Source organism: Leptonychotes weddellii, chromosome 10 (genome assembly GCF_054177405.1).
Source record: "Leptonychotes weddellii isolate Sample4059 chromosome 10, ASM5417740v2, whole genome shotgun sequence".
Taxonomy (NCBI): domain Eukaryota; kingdom Metazoa; phylum Chordata; class Mammalia; order Carnivora; family Phocidae; genus Leptonychotes; species Leptonychotes weddellii.
In genome coordinates, this window is record NC_138378.1 from 33,017,191 (window position 1) to 33,035,402 (window position 18,212).

Consider the following 18,212-nt stretch of genomic DNA (forward strand, 5'->3'; position numbering starts at 1 on the left):
ATTGAGCAGGGAGCCCGATGCGGGGCTCGATCCCAGGACCCCGGGATCACGACCTGAGCCGAAGGCAGACGCTTAACGACTGAGCCACCCAGGCGCCCTGACTAGGATACCTTTTATGACAGCATTATGCCTAATAAACAAATATAAATCTAAAGGACATCAGTTTAACAAAATAAAATTCTAATTTACCTATAAAGTGGAAACACAAAGATTTATTGGTTTTCCAATTTTGATATCTAGTTAAATATGGGTATGTGTATCCCCTTTTTTGTTTGTTAGAATGCTGGTGTTTGCAACTTAGCTTCCTAAGGAATTTTTAAAGGAATCCTTAAAAAACTGTCTGAAGTAGGGATGCCTGGGTGGCACAGTTGGTTAAGCATTTGATTCTTGGTCTCAGCTCAGGTCATGATCTCAGGGTCGTGAGATCCAGGCCCACGTGGGGCTCCGGGCTCAGTGAGAAGTCTGCTTGAGATTCCTTCTCCCTCTCCCTCAGACCCTCCCTCTCATTCTCTCTCTCTTTCTCTCTCAAGTAAATAAATACATCTTTTTAAAAAATACTGTCTGAAGTACTATGCCTACATCAGCTTCATTATATCTAAACCATAACCTCACAGGATAATTTTGGGAAAAATAAATCAAAATTAAAACAAAAAACATGCAAAGTTTAAATTCTCAAACCCCAAATATTGGTTGGGTAGCCACAACAAAGCAAATAATTGAAAATTGAAAAATCATGCTGATCATCAAGTTATTTGGGGCCAAAAGGCCACAGTGCATACTATAGAAAGTTAACGGGTTGTAGGGATATATCTTTTTTATTTCCATCTCTCTAAAGTGTTGGAAACCATAAAGTCAACAGGAAAAAGTGTTGCTTGATTATTTACACAGACTATATGAGGTCAGCTTTTGTGAACTTATACCCTTACCAACTTTCTTTTAATTAGTATTTGACATATATTTGTTCTATACTTCTACTTTTCAAATTTTTGTGACCTCTTTCAAAAGGCATTCCTTTTTTACCTAGCAGGAAAAAAAAAAAAAAAATCTTTGAATTCCATTGGGAATTTAGTTCTTTACCATATTGATTGTGAGCACTGATAAGGTGATTTTTATTTTTCTCAGGTTATTTTCTACCCACGTGTTTTATTTTTTTGTTGATGTGTTTGCTTCCACTTTCTGTATGTTACTTGAACTGAGGTTTATTTTCCCTATTCCATTTTTTAAACATCTACTAGTTTGGAAGTTCTGCATTCAATTTCTATTTTTTTTTAGGGATTCCTCTGTAAATTTTAAAATGCATTCTTAGCTTAAGATGTTTAATCAGTAGCTTAACCCTTCTCCTAAATAAGAGACGCACATTAAAGTACTTAGCTCCAGGCACTTGTCCTTTCAAGTTAGTTTTGGCTGTCCAGAATTTAGGTCTATCTTGATTTTTTTAACCTCCCAAATTAGATATTATTATTGTTACCTCTAATCAATGTTTTCATTTCAGACATAACTTCTGGAATCATTTTCTTTCTACCTGAATAAATTCCTGATGTGCTCCCTTGTGCTTATAAACTGTCTGTTTTGATCTAAAAATATCTTTGCTTCATGCTTGCTCTTTCTCAAGTTACTTATAGATTGGCAGGTATTTTCTCTCAGCACATTATAGATCTTACTCCCTGACTCCTGCCTTCAATTGTTGAGGTGAGAAGCCAGCCATCAGTCTAATCGTTATTCTTTTAGTAAATTAATTGTCTTCTTCTTAAAAATAACTGACTGTAAGATCTTCTGTCTTCAATTTACTACAAGTTCACTACCATGTGTCTAGGTGAGTTTCTTTTTTTGTTCATTCTTCTTGGGATTCATTGGAACTCTTCGATCTGAGGACTGGTGTCTTTGATCAATTCTGGAGACATCTTGGGGCGCCTGGGTGGCTCAGATGGTTAAGTGTCTGCCTTCGGCTCAGGTCATGATCTCAGGGTCTTGGGATCGAGCCCCACGTCAGGCTCCCTACTCAGCAGGAAGCCTGCTTCTCTCTCTCCCTCTACTCCTCCCTGCTTGTACTTTCTCACTCTCTCTGTCGAATAAATAAATAAAATCTTTAAAAAAAAAATTCTGGAGACATCTTAAGCATTATCTTTTAAGAATACTGCGACTCCCCTTCTTTCCTCTCTCTCTGTTTAGATATATGTAACTATAGCCTTCATATGTCTTAAGCACTCTTTCATATTTTCCATTCCCTTGTCTCTCTGTATTGCATTCTGGGTAATTTCTTCAGCTCTCATTTCCAGTTCACTAAATAGCTCTTCAGTTGTGTCTAATCTGCTGCTAAACCATCCACTGGACAGCAAATCCATATCTGAAACTTTATGCCTTGAAAATACACAAGACCACATAGGTTTTTGTAAAGGATGTTCCTTGTAGCCTTATTTGATATAAAAAAAGAGAGAAAACTAAGTATCTCTCAGTAGGGAAATGGTCCAGTAAATCACACACATCTGTTCAATTAAATTAACACTACATGACCACCTGAATCAAGGGTTTTGCTTCATATACTCCAACTTGGATCAATGCCCATCTACATATAGTAGAAAAATGTAAATTCCAGTGTGTGTGTAGACAGAATAGTCTAAAAGTGGCTACTCCAAATCGATATGTACTTTTAGTATAAAATATACTCTGGATTTCAAAGACTTGCATGCAAAAAATGAAAGTGAATCCATTAATAATCTTATACTGATTGCATGTTGAAATAATACTTTAGATATATTGGGTTAAGTAAAATATGTTATTAAAATTAATTTCACTTGTTTCAACCTTTTTCTGTTTCTAATAGGTATTTTTAAATTACATATTATTTAAAAAGCTGTTGATTTTCTAATTTAAAATTTATTTTACATCTCTAGAATTGCCCTCCAATCTTTTTACTGGTAAAGGCACTATTGATATTCTCTATTTCTCAGTCACACTTTCAACACTCCTTTATTTCCTTGAATATATCCATCACACATTTCATATTCATTACCTGGTAATTACAATACTGACTGTCATTACAGGCATGATTCTGAAATGTGTTGCTTCTGCTGACTATCTCCTAGGTGGCTTATTTCCTCTTGTATTTATTAATGCTTGGAACTTTGGGAAAACTCTGGATATAATTTATATTTCTCCTAGGCAAATTAGGATTTTCTTCTACCAGGGATGTGCAACTCTACCACCCCAGCACAAATTAAAACAAATGTTCACCTACTGAGTTTGGGGGAAATGTCACATAGGCAATGTGATTTTTTTTTCACTTTTTATTGAAGTATAATATATATGCACAGAATGTGTTCATATCATAAGTAAAGGGCTCAATAAATTTTCACAAACTAAGCATATCTGTGAAATCAGCATCCATATCAAGAAACAGAATATTATAGGCACCTAGAAGTACAAGTTCTCCACAGGCTCTTGCACTTTAGGGTGGCACTATATATATATTTCACTACTTGGTACTCAAGAGCAAAGACTGCAGCAGTATCCTCAATGTTTCCTCTCTGGGTACAGCCCCTGTTCCCTGGCGCTTGGCTCTGCTTTCTCACTTGTTGGGGTTCCAGGCTTTGTCCTTTGTCTGCCTTGTGAGTGGCCAATTTAAACTCGGGCTCCAGGCAATTAGGGAAGTGCAAATACCCTTATTGAAACATCGTTTCTAGCACTTTAAGATTCTCCAAATTTGGACTCTTCTCTTGCTTGCTTCTGACCTTAGAGAAAAGGCTGCCACAAGCTCAGGAGCGTATGACATATACATTTACATACACACACACACACACGTGGGGAGAGAGAGAGAGGGAGAGAGAAATGTTGATTTTAACATTTAAACCAGCAATAGGAAATTAGTACAATAAGATATCATATATCATAAAGATGAAAAATCCTACAGCATTACAAATCTTGCTTTCTTAGAGAGTGTTTTAATAATATGTGAAAATGCCCATGATATCATTAAAAAGAAAACAATGATTCAAACCTGTAAAATGTGATCTCAAATTTGTAGAAATATTTATCTGTACAGACCTAAGCTACAGGAAAGAAATGAATTTAAGCATTAGCAGTGATTTTTCTCTTGGGAATGGACCTAACCACTCTTTCCGTATTTAATACAAGGTACACATCCTCATTTTATAATATGAAGAACATTAGGAAGAATTAATAAAAAAACATCAGGAACCAGAAAACACTTTTCCCATCCGCCCACACTCCTTGTCACATGCTCAGACCATGTCAGTGACATGTGAGAAACTGGAAAATATTGAATAGTCCCAATAACGCTCAACAAGCAAAGTCTGCAGCAGAGTGGGCAGCACACTGCTCTGCCTTCTACACATGCTGATAACCAACAAATGGAAAATGTGACTTCACTGAGGAGGAGGCTTTTGACTCTTTCCACCCATGGGTTTTCTTTTATGTTGTAGCATTAAGCTGCCTGCCTCCAAACAGCACACTGCAGGCATAGAAGGGATATAACAAAACTCCTCATATCCTTTCATTTAAGACTCATGATTTTTTGGTTTCTCAGCTTGATTGACTTCGTGGAATCCTGGGAGGCAAAGGATTCCAGAAAGGAGGGAAAAGCAATAGCAGGTTTTTACCAATTTGTATTATTGGGAAGAGCTGTGCCTTGTTTCCAACCTACCATGGTTGATGTGCACTCGTGCTTTTTTGGTCAGTCATTAGAAAGTAGGACCCATTATTTAAGACCACTTATAGGACATGACCAAAAAATAATAAAAGGATGGAAATAATTTGCCTACAAGAATGCTCTTGTGATTTTCTCTTTGGAACCGTGAATAGAGGTACTCCAATCTCTAAGGTCTTGCTATTCAAAGGTGGTACAGAGACCAGTAGCTTCAGCATCACGTGGCTGCCTGCTGGTAATGCAGGTTCTTAGTCCCCACCCCAGGCCTGAATCAGAATCTCCAGGGATCTGTGGTTTAACAACTTCCCTAATGATTCTTACACACACTAATACTTCAAAACCACTTGAGAGCATCCAAAAGTAATACCAAGAAATCACCGTTCAAATAGAAAAGAAAAGGAGACCATTTATTGCTCTGATTTTCTGAATTCCTCTCTCATATGAAAGGAAAGCTTCCCATAAGCCCTCACCTTACTAGCCACAATTAAGTGTGAGAACTCAATGCCCATCAATAAACAGAGATCAGGACTGCATTTAAGCAGCCTCGTCCATAACTGCTTCCCTTCCAAAGTCAAACCCCAGGAATGGACTTTTTGTTCAAATTCTTCTTTCATCCTCTTTGAGGAGATGCAACTTTGAACTAACAGTGTCGCTGCTGGGAACTGCTTTGTGCCTGCCATAAATTGTATCTTTCTCTCCATGACACTCTGGTGAGCCAGGGCAAAAATAGGGTCGAAACTAACAAAAAAATTCAAGGAAACAGGAAACACTCTAATCAGAGGAGTTGGCCAGCTTAATTTACTTTTTTTCCCTCATGCACTGCCATGCTATATGATTTTCCACCTTCCTTTTTAGAATTATGGTTGATTGAACACATAAAAAAAGTTTTGACAGTAAGCATGTGATAGACTATGAAAAATAAGTGAAAAATCTAAACTGTGCCTTTGAAATTTTCTTTTTTAGTATCATTCACCACTAAGGACCAACACTTTTATCAATCCAACCTTTGAAAAATGTTGACTGATTATTTACCATGTGTTAGGAATATTTCAGGGTAACAACTTCCTCCCATAAAAATGTACTTATCCTATTTCCTATTCTCTCAAATGTTGTATTATTATAATATATGAAACTCTGCTATCATAGTAATGTATATGGATGACTGTGTTCCACATATTTTTCTCCCTTGCTCCTATTTCAGTTATCTATTACCACAATAATGCTACGTAACAAAAAAAAAAAATCACAAAACCTCAGCGGCATAATACATCAGCATTTATTACTCACGTGTCAGGGGTCAGGGGATCTTCTCTGCGTCTTTTGGCTGGGCACTCGGCTTGCTCACTTGGCTGTGCCCACTGGCTGTCCATTGACCTAGACCATACTCAACTGGGCTGACTGGGCATTTCTGGTCTGCTATGTGTATCTGTCACATTCCAGGAGGCTACTTCAGGCCTCTCCTCATGGAGATGACAGAGACATAAGGAAGAGCAAGGCCTCTTGAGCCATAAACTTGGAACCTCTGCACTGGCACTACTGTCCTATTGGCCAAAGCCAACAGGTACATGGTCAAGTCCAGAGACAGGCAGAGGACACTTCACGGTTACATGGCAAAGCGGGTGGATGCAAGGAGAGCAAAGGATCAGGGTCATGTTTGTGATCAATCTACCATGCCTCCTCATCGAACCCATCAGCAAGACCTGTCAATCCCACCTTAGAAATATTTTTCACATCTGTCCGATTTTCTCTCTCTTACTCCTACCACCACTTCAGGTCACTAGGACCACTTGGCTTTAGCCTTCTGACTGTTCTGCCCACATATTTCAATGCGATTTCCTAAAACATTTACCAAACTAGAGAAGAAAAATGAATTCCATTTTACTTAATTTTGAATACAAGATTTCTTATGTCTTGAACTTAAATGAAATGACTGTGTGGTGCTGTATACCTGGATTCATTTTTTAAAAACGGCATTTCAAATAAATGTAGCAAAATAGCAATCATTTCTCTGCCTTCCAAATTTATCAGCCAAATCCTCTCTTTAATGGAGCACATATGCCTTGCCCCAGGAATAAAACCATGAAACAGATTAACCAGATTGCTAGTAAATTTATTCTTGAAGGTTTCTGTTTATTTTTTGGTCATTTTAAAAATGATTCCCCACATCCTCTATAGGGGGAAAGCATAAATTCAAGTCTGCGCCAAAAATGAGTAAAGCAAAGTGTTAAATTTGTATTCTGACAACTGGGAAGCACTACCTACACATTCGACATAAATAGTATTTCCCTCTTTTACAAAAACTTAAATTATAATGAAAACTGTAAAAACATATGCATGCAATAGTATTTAACAGTGATTTGGTATAAACAAATTTAAGTATTTCAGAAACTTGGTCAATGTGTTTCTACATGTGTTGACCTGATGAGCAAATGTAAACATGATAGACTGTTTCAGAAAAGTCACTTACTATATTCAGGAATCATTTCCCCCCAATTCCACACTTTTCCTTTTTTGTGAATCCATACTCAGCCCCGGAAAGGGCAGCCCCATGAAACATGGTACCTCCCTCCCCCCTCCTGTTGTAAGTGGTTTGACCTGGTTTGGACCTCTGATTGAAACTGGACCAGAGTCCTCTTCCTAGCAGTTTGTAATTACGATACAAAGACATGAAGCTATATGCAATTGGAAGGTCAGGTAAATTCCAGGATTCTTCTTTTTAGGGAGCTACTCAGTACAGTGTATGAAAAGGAAGAAAGGAGAATGAAGGATATTCACAGGAGAATCAGGGAATTCTTGTGGCGGGACAGGCAAGGAGAAGGAGAGAGTGTGCAAGAGCAACCGAGGCATTCTTGGTTCCTTATGCCATTCATTTCCAAGTCCATGCCTGGTAAAGCTGGGTTGTGTTTCCTGTCATGTATCCGGAGAGAATTCCTTCAATCTCCGTAATAAATTCCCTTACTGATTCAGAGTGCCTGTTTCTTATAAGAAAATAATTTCTGGCCAAGACAGAGATATTCAAGAGAAAAGAAGAGGCTGGTAAACAAGCTCAAGGCCAAGGGATTATTGCTGTTTGCCTTTTCAGAGTTTCACTATAGAGTCTGGGTCCTTTTGTTCTTAGGATGACCTAATGTGAGTCTGACTTTATCTGAGCATTTACTTCTTATGATGAGTTGCAACCCTAAAAGGGGGCCTCCTGTGGGAGAATTGGACACATTTAGTGTCAGAAAAGAACTTTGAAGGAGTTTGTTCACTGTAGCTGTACATTGGAGCCATCTGTAAACTTTATGAGAATACAGACGTTAGGGCCCAGCCAACCCTGCTTCAGTGGATCTGGAATAGTGACAGAGCTGCCGGACTGACATCCACAGGTGATTATTGTGCACAGCCTCAGTTAAAATTATAGTGCCTAGGAAATCAACCCATCAGTTCTTCCTTTAAAGATGATATTGGTGAGGCTATTCTCAATTAACTATTGCTGTGTAACAAACAACCCCCAAAACACAATGGCTTAAAATAATAAGATATTGATTCTGGGCATCTTGCTTGGAGCCACACATTTAAACAGGGTCACGTAGATGCTCTGCTGGGTAGAGCTGGGCCCTCTTGTGTATTTGGGGTCCACAGGCTGGCTGCTCTAGAATGGCCTGAGTTGGGGGCGCCTGGGTGGCTCAGATCGTTAAGCGTCTGCCTTCAGCTCAGGTCATGATCCCAGGGTCCTGCGATTGAGTCCCGCATCAGGCTCCCTGCTCCTTGGGAGCCTGCTTCTCCCTCTGCCTCTCTCTCTCTCTCTGTCTCTCATGAATAAATAAAAATAAAAAAAAAATAGAATGGCCTGAGTTGGGACAACTGTGGTCTCTGCTATGTGGCTTCTCATCAAGCAGGCAGCTCAAGATTCTAAGAAAGGAGAGCAGAAGTGTATAAGGCCTCCTGAAGGGAAGTTCAGAACTGACACAGGGTCCCATCTTCTGAATTGTATTGGTTTTAGCAGGTCACATGGCCATCCTAGACTCAAGGGGTGGGGAAATGGACTCCATTTCTGATGGGGGGAGCCCCACAGTCTTGCAAGTAATGTGGCTACAGGGAAGGGTACATCATTATGGCAAGTTTTTGCAATCCACCTATCAAAGGCCTATAAAGAGTTAAATAAAGCTCAAGGTAGCAAAGAAATAAATCCCCCAATATTTGGTTGAGTGTTTTTCTACCACCTGTGCTTAAGATTCCTTTTCACAAATTATAAATACAGATTCTTTTTTCTCGTTTCCCTTGGACAAACACCTGAGAATACTAATGGCAAAGGTTGACTTTGGTTCCTTTTTTGTTCAAGGCTCCATGTCAGCTTACATCAGCTAACACTGCCAGAAGAGAGTCACTAACTGCCAGGTGGCTTAGAAGGACTCAGAACACAAAGCCAAGAATGCTTCTCAAATTCAGCCTAAATGACCCAGTCACCTCCATTAGGATGAATGCATCTTGGGATAGTGCAAATTATGAAGATTTCATTCTGCTTTCAAATGCAATTCTTGGGAGTGATTGCTGTGTCTACTAAGCAGTCAAATAAGCTCATTTCAGCAGAGGCAGAACTGGATGCAAATCAAGTGAAAGCTAGATGCAGAAACTGGAGGAAAGTAGCAAACACAAGTGAGAAGAGAGAAGATACACCAAATTGAATAAACAGCCTTTTACATGACAGCTTTGCTCTAGGATGCAGTATGGAGAGAGAGAAAGGCCGTCATTGATTCCAGGTCTTCTGATACCAACGCTTCCTTCTTGCATCCCGAATCCCATATCACAGAAATATAAGTATATCTTAAGCAGAACCAACAAATATTAGGACCTTCCTCCCACAGAGTTGTAATTCATAACCTGGGTGGCCCAGTGAAATCCTCTGGTGAGCTTTGAAAATACTGACATCTGGCCCAAGGTTCAGTGATGTTAATCAGTCCAGGGTATGACTTGAGCATTGGGACTGTTTTTTTAAAACTCCCCAGTTCATTTTAATATATGCCTAATTTGAGGACTTAAACAGACACATGGTTAATTCTTAACTCACGCAACCAACATATCGTTTTAAGCATCTGTTGTGTGCAAAGCATTTTGCCGATGCTGTGACCAAGAGGAAGTAGACCATTTGGTTCAAAGAAGAAAGATACCTATGCAGGGGAAGCCACCACAAGTTGAGCCACTTAAAAACAAATCTAGTGTGAAAAAGATCAGTGGCATGCTAGGACAAGAGAGAGGAAAGACTAGCCTGCCACTGCTACTAAGGCCCAAACCTGTTCAGCCTCACCCACAGACTTCCACTGAGCAATCAGTCACACACTGGACAAATGAATCACTCAGGATTCAGAGCCCACATCCCAGATGTGAATCATCATTCAGCCTCATGCCCAATGAGTGACCCTGGATAAGTGGTTTCAGTCTTCAAAGCTTCAATTTCCTCTGTTGTAAAATGAGAGCAATCCTTATTTCCCATCTCATCGAGTAGTGAGGGAAATGAGATGGTTTAAGTGGAGCAGTAAGCACCATGCATGACCTACAGTAAATGGTCACTAAATGTTAATAAGTATTTGATAATTTGTCATAATAACAGAATAACAGCAACAACTAATAATATCTGATCTTCCGATCCTGTCCTGAGGACATTTCTTTGACCAGAGTATTAAAAAAAAAAAAAATGTAAATTCTCAAAGATAGCAGAAGTGAGAGTCAAGATGGAAATAGGAGGCAGAACAGAGAAGTGAACACAGAGCTTAAGTGAGGATTGGTGCAGACATATTTTGAATAATTTCAGATGTGTTGCCAGAAAGCCAAGAGATCCTGGTAAGTCCACCTGCCCCCTGCCTCAACAACATATACAAGAGGATTTAAGGAGACCCCGCAAATCCTCCTTAATACCTGGCAAGTCACTCTTCACTCCCCACTAAAAGCTGCCTGAGAGACCAGCCCCTAAAGATGTTGGAAATAATCCCATCGTGCCATGTTTCCTCTTTTCCTCTAGTCACCAAAGGTATACCAGTTATCCTACATGTCCACGGCTCTCATATTTAACTAACCCTGTTTATCCTCTGATCTAACCCAATATAACCCCTTCTTGACCCCTCACACTCATCCTCTCCATCATCTTGAACTCATATGGTGCACTGTCAGCAGAACTCCCAATATCTTCATCTTCTTTCTGAAATGAACCCTTTCCCACTTGACTCTAATTGGAACCTTAGTCTTCCCCTAAGGATATGACTCCCTGCAGCCATCCCAAGTACTAGCTGTAATTGTTTGATTCTCACTCCATTTACTACTAAATTTAGAAGAAACTTACTCCTTATCACTGTTTCCAAATAATTGGTCTTTCCTTCTCCCTAAACAACTCCATCTTCTTAGAATCTCTTGCCATTAGGCTACACCAGCTGGCTATCTCTCCTTGTTGCTGCCATTGACAGGTCTATTGGAAATTTTCTCATTTATTAAAGTTTTTTTAACAACCTCTTTACTTCCAGAGCTCCAAAGGATTCCAGTCATCATTCTTGGTCATTTCAATGGCCACATAGCTGATTTATCCAATCCCCCTGACCTCCCAGAACTTTGTTCTCTTCATCCACCATAAGCTGCCCCTTGCCCTCACCCTACTTCAGCCACACATTACCATGGTCATCTCTGGACCTTGCCATTTCTTTGACATTACCAATAACTTCACCTCCTCCGAATCTCAAGTGTAAGCACCCTATTCTCTCACCACTACCCCCTATCTTCCTACTTCTCTTTTTAAAAGCCTGATTCCCTCAACATTATAGAAATGTGACTTCCAGTCTGCTTACTCTCCCACCTTGTCACTGTTTATCTCCTCCTTTATGCTTCACTTTCTTCCTCCTCTGGCTTAGATTCCATTCATCATTATGATAACACCTTCATATTATCATATGCATGATCACATTCTCATGTATTAATAAGAATTCTGCTGAAATAATCCTACAAATGATGCAAAGTCCCAGTGGCTGATAAGAGGAGTCTATAGATGCAGATTTCTGAATCATGCATCTGCAGGGCAGCTGAGGCAGCTCTGCATCAAGTCATAAACTTGTGGACCACATGTCCTCATTCTAGAACGGCAGTTGCCTAGAGCAGGCTTTCCTCACAGCGTTGGCAAGAACTCAACAGAACCAGTCAAATCACGCAAGCCATGTTTCAAGTCTGCTAGCCTGACATCTGCTCCCATTCTGCATTGGCTAAAACAAGTCACATTGTCAGACCCAAGGTCAATGAGATGGTGGTTAGTGGCAAGCACTGCAAGTCACATGTTAAGGAGTGTAGATGTACAATCCTATTTACTGGATAAAGTGAGAATTGGGAACAGTAATACATAACCCATCCCACCTCAACTCTAATCTCTCTCTTCCTCTACTGAAATCACTTTAAAAAAAAAAAAGCCTAAATTCACTGAACTCACTCTCAAAAAAATTTAAAAATGAACAGAGAAAAATCCCTGCTCACTTTATAATGATCTCACCTTATATTCATGAACACTGACCTTGAGTACTACTTAATTGATGCCCAAACTCTACAATTCCCTAGTAAAGTTGTTATTTTTTTCTTGAGATAACTATTCACACCTCCCCAGTTTTCTCATGCCCAGCACCAGGTTATTTCTTACTTCACTGAGAAAAACAAACAAACAATCAGTCAAAGAGAACCTCCATCTTCCACAATATCCAATTTACAACCTTTCTGCTCAGAACCTATGGGTTCTGTCTCCTCTACTGGAAGAGGTTTTCCTTGTCTATGCTCCACATGGACACCTAAACTAATCACTACTTCCCACCTAAGGATCTTGCTCTTCCAGGTATTTATCCCTGTCCTGCATCACCAATTTTCTTTCTTTTTTTTTTTTTAAGATTTTATTTATTTATTTGACAGAGAGAGACACAGCCAGAGAGGGAACACAAGCAGGGGGAGTGGGAGAGGGAGAAGCAGGCTTCCCGCTGAGCAGGGAGCCCGACGTGGGACTCGATCCCAGGACCCTGGGATCATGACCTGAGCTGAAGGCAGATGCTTAACGACTGAGCCACCCAGGAGCCCCACCAATTTTCTATTAAACCTTTTCTATTAAACCATTTTTAGCAGTGTACAAACATTCTCCAACATGCTGTACCATCTTTCAATGTCAATGAAAGCTTTTTTAACTCCCTATCTCTCTTCAACTACACTACCATTTTCTTTTTGCCCTCTAAAAGTTACCTACACTTTTCATCTCTACTTCCTTGCTCTTATTCAGGCCCTGATCCCTGCCAATCCACTAAATCACTCTTGTCAACATCATCCATGACTTCCAGGTTGTCAAATACGATGGTCAATTCTCTTTCCTAACTTACTGGATCTATGAGCAGCAGTTGAATCACTCCATGATTCAGGGCTCTGTAAATCATTTTCTTCACATGGCTTCTGGGACACTGCAATCTCTTGGTTTTCCTCCTACTTTGTTATCTCCTTTGATGTCTGCTCTTCCATTTCCTTTTGAGAGCATGTGGGGCTCAGTCTAAATACATCTTTTTTTTTTTCTAACTGTAATTAGTCCTTAAATTATGCTATTCAAAAGATACAGTTTTAAGTATCATTTATGTTGTGATGTCTCAATTTTATTTTTCCAGTTCTACTTTTACCCTAAGCTGCAGGCACATATAAGTATCTCTCAACACTACTAACCTTATTGAAATGCCTCTATTATCACCCAGTTGCTCAGTCCAGAATCCTTAGAGCCATCCATGACTTGTTTTTCTTGTGCCTCTTGCCTGCTCCATCTGCAAAGTCCTGTAGGCCTCATCTTCAGGCCGTATTCAGAACCCTACCATATCTTCTCTCTTGTACCAATAATACCCTACCCAAGCTACCATCATTTCTCTTCTGGGCAACTATAACAGGCTCCTAATTTGTCTCCCCATTTCCATTTTGCTTTGTTATAGCCTGATCTCCATAGAACAGTCAGTGTGGTCCTCTTAAAATAGTACCATCATAGCACTTTCTAAGTCAAAAGCCTTAAAATATAAGTACAATCATATCACTTTCTAAGTCAAATGCCTCCAATGGCTCTGTTCTAGTTACTATTGCTACATAGCAAACTACCCTCAAACCTAGCGGCTTGAAACAACCATTTTATTATGCTCAAAGATTCTGTGAGTCAGAAAATCAGACAGGGTACAAAGGGAATGGATTGTTTTGTGTTGTCTTGAGTTTCAAATGGAAAAACCCAAAGGCTGGAGTGATTTGATGTCTGGTGGTTGGAATTATAGGAACACTCATTCACTCATTTGAGCTGGTGTGACATGAACATTAGACTACTGACCAAAGCACCTGCTCATAGTCTCTCCATGTAGCTTGGCTCCCTTATATAGTACAAGAGACTTGGGGATGTTTGTATAAGCACTCCTGAAATCATACAGCATCACTTCCTCCATACTGTATTCACTGAAGCAGTCAAAGGCAACCCAGAATCAAGGGATGGGAAATTTGATTCCCCCTCCTGATGGGGGAGGGGCAAGTTCACATGCTGGAAGAGCACATGGATAGGTGATATATTTGTTGCCAGCTTTGGAAAATACAATCTGCTATCAGCTTCCCATCACGCTTGGAATAAAATCCATAGTACTAAAGGGGTCAAGCAATAGGAAATAATTTCATAAATATTTATGCACTCAACCTAAGAGCACCTAAATATATAAATATGTAATATTAACAGACCTTAGGGGAGAAATAGACAGGAATACAATAAGAGGAGGGGACTTAAACATGCTACTGAACAAACAGTGGGCCAAAGAAGAAATCAAAAGAGAAATAAGAAAATGTCTAGAGACAAATGAAAATGGAAATACAACTTACAAAAATTACAGGATGCAGTAAAAACAGTTCTAAGAAGGAAGGTCATAGCAATAAAGGCCTACATTAAGAAATAAGAAAGATCCCAAATAAACAACATAATGCCCAGATCTTGTTTTCAAATACCATTATACAATAAAAGGAGCCAGGGCTCCTTGGAGAAGTGTCTAATTCTACAACTAAGGAGGGGAATATACAAGATGAGCCTAGATATTCTGTAGTGCTAGAAAGTAAAGATGTGCTCAAAACAACAACAAACCTCACATTAAGGAGAGTGTGTCAACCTGAAGGAATCTTCAATGGTTAAACTTGAAATAATTTGGGCAAAACACAATAAAATAGTACTAGATTATAACCCAAAGTATAAAATAAATATCCATGGGTCCTTACTAATATATTTTTTTAAAAAAGGAATAACTTTACTATAGAGAACCTGAAAAACTCTGCCTTAACCAAATGATCAAGGTCAACATCAATAGTGATAAATATGGTCATTGTATGTACCCTTGATATGATGTGATGATCTATCTCTGTGATTTACATCCCCAACCCATAACTTCATCCTTATCATCAGAAAATTATTAGACAAATCCCAATAGAAGGGCATCTTACAATATAGCTGACCAGTACTCCTCAAAAACAAGGAAGTTCAAGAAACTGTTAGAGCAGAAAGTAGCCTGAGGAAATATGACCAATATAATGTAGTATCCTGGATAAGATTTTAGAACACAAAAAAAGACATTGGGTGAAAACTAAGGAAATGTGAATGCAGTACAGACTTTAGTTAATCATAATGTATTAATATTTGTTCAAGTGTTAGCAAGGATGTAGAGAAATTGGTACCTTCATGAACTGCTCAATGGAAGGTAAAATGGTTCAGTCACTTTGGAAAACAGTTTGACAATTCCTCAAAAATTGAAACATAGAGTTACCATATGATCCAACCATATTGCATTCCTAGGTATATACTCAAGAGAACTGAAAACGTACATTCATGTAAGAACTTGTATAAGAATGTTAGTGGCAGCATTATTCATAATTGCCAAAAAGTAGAAACAATCCAAATGTCCCTCACAGATGAATAGATAGATGAAATCTGGTAGATCCTTACAATAGAATATTATTTAGCCATAAAAAAGAATGAAGCACTGATTCATGCTACAAAACAGGATGAACCCTGAAAATAGTATGCTAAAGGAAAGAAGCCAGATATAAAATATTACATTTTGTATGATTACATTTGTATGAAATATACAGAATAGGCAAATCCATAAAGAAAGTAAATAGACTTTTGCTTTAGAAAGAAAACCTAGAAAGTAGGTTGCCAGGCTGAGGAAGTGGGAATGAGAGAGGGTGATAGCTAAAATGTACAGAGTTTCCTTTTGGGGTGATGAAATGTTCTGGACTTAGGTAGTGGTGATGGTTACACAACCATGTGAATATACTAAAAACCACTGAATTGTGCACTTTAAATGGGGTAATTTTGTATTTGATCAGAGTGTGTTTTGAGGACCAGTAACATCGTTATTACCTGGGAGCCAGTTAGAAATGTGGAATCTCAGGCCCCAGGCCAGAACCTGCATTTTAATGAGATCCTCAGGTAAATTTTTCTTAACCTTGCAAAGTTCTGTTTGAGAAATAAAAATGTAAAGACTTTCCCAAACAAATGCTGAGAAGTACATCAACACAAGATATGTCTTTTTTTCCCCCTTTAAATGTATGTATCTTATTCCCTTCCATCATTTCTTTACATTTTCATTTTATTTTATTTGAGTATAGTTAACATGAGGTGTTACAATGGCTTCCGGTTATGGAATGAATAAGTCACAGGAATAAAAGGGTACAGCGAAGGGAAACACAGCGGTATTGTGTGGTGACAGATGGTAGCACACTTGTGAGCACAGAATCATGTATAGAGTTGAATCACTGTTGCACACTTGATCCTCGGGTAATTTTTATGCACACCCAAGATTGAGAAGCACTGATTATAATAACGTTGCTGGCAGCTGACCCTGCCCAGTAGCTCTATGACTGTTTAGCAAAGAAGAAATCATTCTTTAGTTGGATATAAATTCTCTAACTTTACCCAATCAGCATTTCAATTCTTTTCTACTCACTTTTCACCCCGCATGTCAGAATCCAATCTTGTTATTTGCCCCTAATTGCTCCTTAGACTTTAGTACAGCCCTGGCTGAGAGTACCAGCTCCAGATTATTCCAAGTTCAGGGTCACTGACTAAATTTAGTGACAGCTCTTTGTGTCTGTAAATCTACTAAGGATGACAGTTTTGAAAACCGTCCAACTTTGCTTACCCAGAGTTTTGTCTCCAGCAGAGGCTGTAGAAGAACAGCCATCCATAGTGTATCCACGATGTTGAACAAACTGGGGCAGCCGTGGGTCAGATGTTTTCCATGTTCATGGGAGCAATGTGTGCTAATTTTATAAACAATTCCCGACATTCCACATCTCCCTTTCTCCTAATAAAAGGACAAAAAAAAAAAAAGGCAGAAGGAATACAACACATTTGTTTTTATTTATATTTCAGTTGTGCTTAAAACAAACTGCAGTGTATTCTTTCAAGGACATTCATTACTCATTAAAAACTATTCTAAAGAAGTTGAGGGTACATTCTTATATTTACCGGGAAGTGATTCTATCTCTAAAGGACTCTGGGTTCTAGTCCTTTTCCTGTTACTATGGAGTAGGAAATTTCAAACAAACAAAACATGATTGAGGTTTACAGCATTTAGGAGTTTCCTTTTTTTCTTTGTGTATCCTGAACTTACTTTCCCTTTGTCTCCCTAACTTTCGTGTCCTTTTTTTTTTAACCTGAGAAATACAGAATATTAAGACTACATGAAATGTTACAGTTTTAATTGAAAACATTGACATCTAACCTGATCTTATCCCCAGTGTATTGGTATACGTAAAATAAAAATACATCGTGAGTACTATAAATATGTTTGTTCTTCACCCATATATGGAGCGCTTCCTTTATATGATGAACTTTGCTGAATAGAAAGGAGAATAGGGAAACACATGAAACAGGTGCTCTGCCTCTCCCAAAGTGTGTGATAGATTACGAACATACACATAATGAAACAGAGCCAAAAATTATAAGAGAAAGTTAGAGCTATGCAACAAGCATTTTTAAAGTTCATGTTGTAACAATGAACGAGAGAGAAGTCACGCTGGCGTGGGGGAAGGAACAGGTGGCCAAGAGAAGCTGCCGAGAGAAAATGGCTTTTGAGCTAAAATTAGAGGATGAGAAGAATTTGGAAATGTGACAATATTGGAATACATTATTCTAGGAAAACAGAAGTTTTTAAAATGCCATGGAAGAACGTAAATAAAAACTTTATCTACTTCTGCTTAGGAAACATTTTATTAGTGTTATCCTACAGAGGTTGTGACCAGATCAGTTCCATGCTCTGAGAACCAAAGAAGAGGAAAATGAAGTTGAATTGTAAGGAATAACTGCTTGCCACTGAAATAGCCAGGGAAGAAGACACAATTGGCAATTTTACTTCTAAGGAGCCAAAATATTCTATTGTTGAACAAACTGCTGACCAATTAGATACAAATGGAGGACTTTTATAGTTTTTATTTTTATTTTCAGGTAGAACCCTGTATGCAATCAGTATGTATTAGCTAATTAAATCAATATGAAGTAGCTGTGTCTTTAATA

At 38.7% G+C, this 18,212-nt stretch overlaps 1 long non-coding RNA gene across 1 annotated transcript in view; it reads right to left on the bottom strand.

The window, feature by feature from the left end:
• LOC145723840 (uncharacterized) overlaps positions 1-17,031 on the bottom strand; it is an 87,480-nt gene extending 70,449 nt beyond the window's left edge. Inside the window, exon 1 of the long non-coding RNA XR_014149167.1 lies at positions 16,837-17,031. This is a non-coding gene — a long non-coding RNA (uncharacterized LOC145723840). The remainder of the gene's footprint in view (positions 1-16,836) is intronic.
• Between the last annotated feature and the right edge of the window lie 1,181 nt (positions 17,032-18,212).